The sequence below is a fragment of the Tenrec ecaudatus genome, chromosome Y, assembly GCF_050624435.1.
Source record: "Tenrec ecaudatus isolate mTenEca1 chromosome Y, mTenEca1.hap1, whole genome shotgun sequence".
Classification (NCBI taxonomy): domain Eukaryota; kingdom Metazoa; phylum Chordata; class Mammalia; order Afrosoricida; family Tenrecidae; genus Tenrec; species Tenrec ecaudatus.
In genome coordinates, this window is record NC_134549.1 from 19,308,284 (window position 1) to 19,315,132 (window position 6,849).

The following is a 6,849-nucleotide window of genomic DNA, read 5'->3' on the forward strand; positions in this document are numbered from 1 at the left end:
CCTCCGTGACACTATTGAATCTTAAACATAATGCAGAGAGGGGAAATGTGGGATACTAGCACCAAGGGAAATAATACTGGGACTTATTCCCTGACTGGTACAGCGGGAATCTGGGAGACTAATGTTCCATGGCTGGAAGACGCCACTCTGTTAGTTGGAGATATACTCCAAGTTCATGTTCCTGCGGTAATCTATCATTTCCACAGATTCTCCCTTAAAGCTGTGCTGCCTTAAAGTGAGCGCATGGTTGATTCATTCTCCCTATAGAAGCAGACATTCCTATTTGGCTCTATTTCTACCCACCACAGTATCCAATCTCTCTCATACCTTCCTCCAATAGCAGATGAGAATAAGGGGACTTTACCCCCAGTGCCTGGATTCTAAATGTTTCTATCAAGCCTGAATTTTTGGCTATATTAATTGGATCATTAATGTTTCTATTAAGCCTGAATTTTTGGCTATATTAATTGGATCATTAATGTTTCTATCAAGCCTGAATTTTTTTTTATATTGGAAAAAAAATTGTATTTTGGAAGAACTCACTACATAAGGTGACAGAATTCCAAAATCAAATTACATGAAAATATACATCGCAATTTCTTTGTACAATAGGTGAGGGGAAAATCTGCAGTGGAGAATAGAGGCAAAGAAGGATAAAGGGCCAAGGAAGTAGTTGGGCTGGAGGGTAAACAGCATTTGTGATAGCAGACCCAGACGTCAAGTGGAAAGCCAATAGCTGTGCATGCTTTATTTATCCAACCTTCACATTAGGCAACGGGGGGGGGGGGGGGGGCTTGGAGAAGACGGGGTGGAATTCAGAATTCTGAATTGTTTAGGGTAAATTTCAGTTAACTTGAATTCAGAACCAACTCTTTAGTTCTCGAGGATCATGACTGGGTTCAAGAGCTCTCAACAGCCAAAAAGGTTATTGCTACATCCAGTCGGAGAGATGGGTGCGACTAGAGTACAAAAAGGACAAAGCACCTAGTGATGACCACTTCTCTGAAGTTGTCATTAAAAAATCAAGGAGGGGCTCATCACGTGTTTCCGCGTCTGAAGGAAATGGTATGAGAAGACAGAGGGATGGCAGCAGAGAGGACTGCGCCCAAACAAAGAAGATGCAACAGTGGAGTGAAGGAGTGAAAGGGTTAATGAAGCCTCGGTGGTTTAAAAGGAAATTAAATGGAAACTTTCAAATCCTAATTGCTTTTCATCTTCCATGCTTTAAGGAGTCTTAAAACTGATAAGAAACGATGAATAGGGAAAGAAACCCTGCTAAAATCTTTTAAGAATATACACGATTCTTATTCTAGTACAAGAAAGCATTATTTGGTACAAGGTGTATTTATGGATGTCCATGGACAGTATATATATTATCCGGATCAAGTTGTGCTATGTACACATCTTTACAGTTCTTCCTGAAGGGTAAAACAGTCCATTCGAATTCAAAATGCGTCATCATCTGTAAGTTGGCACTGGTTAGGCTCTTGGCAGCATTGATAACTGGCAATGTTTTATTGCAGCCCAGTTCCAGCCAGTGTTTGCCAACATGTTACAACAGAAGTCCAGCAATAAGTGGGTAGAGTGCAGGGGAAACAGTGCCGTGTTTCTCAATTGGAGACCCTGAAATAAGTGAAGTTACTAGCTGCTGAATAAATGTCACTCAAAAGCAGTCTCTTGGCTTTTCCTTACACAGCGGGCAACTTTCCTTTTGAATTCTCCATTTCGGTCTTTCCTCCATTCTTTCGCAGCATCGACATTAGCAGGTGAGTGAGTCCCCATTGGGGTCTGCCAGCATCGAAATGACGCTAATCATGATGGTTTCCACGGTGTGGATGGGGAGCCAGCGCTCCTCTGGCTTTTCATAACCGTATTTATCTTCCCCGGGTTCATGAAGAATAGAAATGCACACATCACCATTTTTATCAACATTTGGGTGCCAGATTTCTGTAATGAATTTCATTTTAGGAGGCCGAAGGGGATAATCTTTTGGGAAAGTGAGATGAGCCTTAAAAACACCACCTTCATAAAGTGTATCTGGAGGACCAATAATAAGGACTTCCCATCGATAAAGATCATTGTCATCTATTAAACCTGCTGAAAAGCCTTCCACTGGATTTTTGTTGAGTTCTGCCAGCTGTCTTCGCAGTAGCAGCGCCGACTGCAGCTCCGTCATCCTCCCCGATCAGGGCCCGGGCTGACGCCGGGGCTTCCGAAGGGCTGGGAGCAGGCTCTGGGGGTGGCTGGCGCTGGGTGTACTGAGGAAACCCGGCCCCCACGACGGGAGTGCCGAAGCCGAGGGAGACCAGGCTGGGGCGGCGACACAGGCTCCTCGCTGCCGGTTCGAGTCCGCTGGGCTCAGCTCTCCTCACAGCGCCTCACGCCCGGAAGGGGAGGGTACCCGGGCCGCCGCGGCGCGCACTGGGACTTCGCTCGCCCGCTTCCCTCCTTCGACCCGCCCGCCGGCCCCACCGGTGCCTTCCCCCGCCGCTGCCTCACTCTCAAGCCTGAATTTTTGGCTATATTAATTGGGTCACGAGGTTTTGTCCTGGCAGCTTTTAATGTCTACAAAATCACCATGTCGCCTATGTGGCTTTAGAATTTTATTTATGAAACAAAAGGGGGACTTGTGGGGGGAGGGCAGATGCTCACAGGCATCCGCCCTGAAGGCAGTCGCTGCCAGACTGCTGTCTCCCCAGAGCACAGGGGTGGGGGCCCCAAACATGAGCGTGTTTCCTGGAAGAGAGTGCACACCCCACTGATAATGGTCTCGATCAGATGAGCCAGGGAACAGGCCAAACCGGCTCAGTGACATCCAAGGTTAGGCTGCATCCTGGATCTCGGATCTGCCCATCTTGCCACATGTGTACCCCAATCCCTCCTCTTCCTATGGTGTGGATACCCCTAGATCACCCCCTCATTACTGTATTACCTGTAGGACAGCCCTTTCCAGTGACATATGTCCTCACCTGTAATTGGGGGGCTTGCATGTCTCCAGAGAAGATAAAAGGCCTGGGCTAGCATTTAAGATCTCTCCCTCCACGTGGACCATCAGGGGGGCTCAGGTGAGCACGCACCATGAATCATGACTGACTCCATTTATTTCAATCTCTCTTCTCTCTCTCATGCTCTCTATGACTTTACCATGATCTTTACCTATTATCGCTGTACATCGCGCCCACCGGACCCGTCACGATGTGTTGGGGGCCGGCTCCCCCGGCAGACTGTCAATATAAAGCATGCACCTGGGGCTGGAACTGATGTTTGCAAACACAAAGCGGACGTAAGCACCCTATCTACATATCTATCTATCTATCTATCTATCTATCTATCTATCTATCTGCATATCTCTCTATCCATTAGCTCCTGGGGAGAGAGACCAGACCGTCTGCTCCCGTGCAGACTGACCGCCTGGCCTGTGACCCTCCTGCATCTGTGTCATTGCAGGGGCTGCGTGCATCTGAAGAGGGATTTATAGATCGGTATTGGACATTATGGGCTAATATTGGACTGATGGACTTGACCTGGACCGGGCACTCTTGCCTAGAAAGCTCTCTCGCACACACTGAGCAGTGTCTCCGGATTTGCGTCTCTAACCAACCCAGACTGACGGACACAGGTGGGGAGCCAAATGGCTTTCCCGGCTTCCAACAGGAAAATACAACTTTTTCTTTCCCTTTGAGGAAAGAAAGGAGGAACGAGCCTTCAGAACGTGCCCCTCCCCTGAAGGACAGTCAACTGCAGACCGACACCTGGAAGACACTCGGGGGCCCTAGGCCGGCGGGCAAGCGGCCAGGCCCCCAGGCAAGCAGAGAGGGTACATTGCGTCCTTGACTGTGGACAAGGAGCACAGAGCCTCCCAGGGCTCAGCCTGGCCCCACGTGAAAAACACACAAGCAAATCCGAAAGCAAACAAACTCACCGCCCTGCAAATGCTCTCCTGCCGCCTGCGACCCAGCAGGACAGGACAGAGGGAATGGAGAGGTAGCTAGGTAGATAGATGATAGATAGATAGATAGATAGGTGATAGATATGTAGATAGATAGATAGATTAGATAGATAATAGATAGATTGATGGATAATAGATTAGATGGATGGATAGATAGATAATAGATAAATTATAGATAGATAAATTATAGATAGATAATACATTAAATCGATAGATAATAGCTAAATTATAGATAGATTCTACATAGATAATAGGTAAATTATAGATAATAGATAAATTATAGATAGCTAATAGATAAATTATAGATGGATAATAGAGAGATTAGATAGATAGATCTATAGATAGATAGATAGATAGATAGATAGATATGTAGATAGATAGATAAATTAGATAGATAATAGATAGATTGATAGATTGATGGATAATAGATTAGATGGATGATAGATAGATAATAGATAAATTATAGATAGATAAATTATAGATAGATAATAGGTAAATTATAGATGGATAGACAATAGATAGATAAATTATAGATAGCTAATAGATAGATTAGATAGGTAGATAGATCTATAGATAGATAGGTAGATAGATAGGTAGATAGATAGATAGATAGATAGATAGATAGATAGATAGATAGATAGATAGATACACTGCCCTCGAGGGGACACTGCCTCACGGGGACCCTGCAGGACAGGGCGGAGCTGCCCCTGGGGGTCTCCCAGGCGGTCAGTCTGCACAGGAGCAGACGGTCTGGTCTTTCTCCCGAGGATCCACTGGGGCTTTTGAATTGCTGGCCTGAAGCGAGTGGTCAGCAGCCCAGCCCAGGGCACAGAAGCCGCTCCCGTCTCCAAGGAAATGCCAGGAGACTCCTGTTAAGTCCTAAGCAGGGCAGAGAGGACACAAACACAGGGACCCATTATCCGGGTGAGGGAGCCCCTTAGCATCACGGTGTCTGAGAATTCAGCCAGGGAGCGAGTTAAATACGCCATGGAATTAAATCAAACTGTCCACCGTCGTGACGGGGGGCAGATCCATCCTCCATCCCGCACAGCCGAAGTGGGGAAGCGTGAGGGCCTTCCGACCGAGGCCATCGGGGTCCGACTGGTAGGACATGACTCATATCTGTGCAGAATCCCCCCCCCCCAACAGTGCTGTCCATCCAGGACACCCCCAGGCCAGCCCCTGGGCAGCCTTCTCCTGCCGGGCTGGCTGGGAAGGGGAGAAAGACACCCCCTTCCCAACGCACAAACTGTGGAGTCTTTTTACACAAACACACACATGGTGCATGGTGAGGGCTGGGCTACGCATCTCACTGCTGACCGTAAGGGCGGCAGTTTGAACCCACCGGTCACCCCGTGGGGAGAGAGACGAGGCTTTCGGGTCCCTTGAAGAGTTCGGCTCCTGGGGGTCAGTCCGACCCGCCCCACAGCTCCGCCGTGAATCAGGGTCAGCTCGGTGGAAGAGGATGCGGGCTTGGTTCACGGGTACCAGGAATTCAGCGGAGGCCCCGGACGGGCGGAGTGTCCATCTGCTGTACATCGGGCGGCCGTGGACCAGAACTAACACAGCGGAGCCTAAACACAAGACCGGCCTCCGAGCCGCCGACCTGCAGGACAGGGAGGAACTGCCCTGCGGGCTCCTTGCTGAAGGCTGGGAGTCGCCGTTATGTCCTGGGCTGCTGACCACAAGGCCAGGGGTTAGAAACCACCAGCCTCTCTGAGGGAGAAAGACAAGCTGTCTGCCTCTGCACACCTGCCTGTCCCTCTGTCCATCTGCCTATCCATCAATTTATCTACCTGTCCCTCTGCCCATCTGCTTATCTATCTATCTACACATCTACCTGTCCATCTGTCCATCTATGTATCTATCTATGTATCTATCTATCTATCTATACACCTCTCTATCCATCTGTCTATCAATCTAGCTACACATCTACCTGTCCATCTGTCCATCTGCCTATCAATTTATCTACATATCCATCTATGCAGCTATCTACACATCTACCTGTCCCTCTGTCTGTCTATCTATCAATCTATCTACAAAACTACCTGTCCCTCTGTCCGTCTGTCTTTCTATCAATCTATCTACACATCTACCTGTCCATCTCTCTATCTCTATCTATCTATCTATCCATCTATCTATCTATCCATCCATCTATCGATCTATCTATCTATTTATCTATCTATCTATCTATCTATCATCCATCCATCCATCTACATATCTATCTATTTATCTATCTATCATCTATCTATCATCCATCTATCTGTCTATCTATCTACATATCTATCTATCTACATATTGATCTATCTATCCATCTGTGTATCTATGTATCTATCTATCTATCTATCATCTATCTATCTATCCATCTACCTATCTATCTATCTATCTATTTATCTATCTATCTATCTATCTGCATATCTATCTATCTGCATATCTCTCTATCCATTAGCTCCTGGGGAGAGAGACCAGACCGTCTGCTCCCGTGCAGACTGACCGCCTGGGGGACCCCCGGGGGCAGCTCCGCCCTGTCCAGCAGGGTCCCCGAGAGCCGCATTTTGATGGCAAGTGATTGTGGGGAGTTTTGATTTTGCAACTCTTCACAGAAGTGGAAAGCCTCATCTTTCTCCCCGGGAGGAAAGGCTGCTGGTTTCCGGACGCTCCGGGCAGGAGTCCCGCGCCAGGCCCTGCAGGGGCTTTGCGGGCGGTCCTGCTCCTTGGAAAAAGTCTTGGGAGGGAGCCCCACCCCCACCCCCTTTTCTTCTGCAGGAAATGGGTCTGGTCTCCCGCCGGGAACACTGCGGTCTTTGTAAACCCTGGCGAAGGAATCTGGCGCAGAAGCCGGAGAGGCTGTGCAAACACGCACCTCGTCCCTGGAAGCAAAGCTGTTACAAGAGCGTCCG

At 48.1% G+C, this 6,849-nt stretch overlaps 1 pseudogene; it reads right to left on the reverse strand.

The window, feature by feature from the left end:
* Positions 1–1,296: 1,296 nt before the first annotated feature.
* Positions 1,297–2,423, reverse strand: LOC142435588 (ubiquitin-conjugating enzyme E2 G1 pseudogene; annotated as a pseudogene).
* Between the last annotated feature and the right edge of the window lie 4,426 nt (positions 2,424–6,849).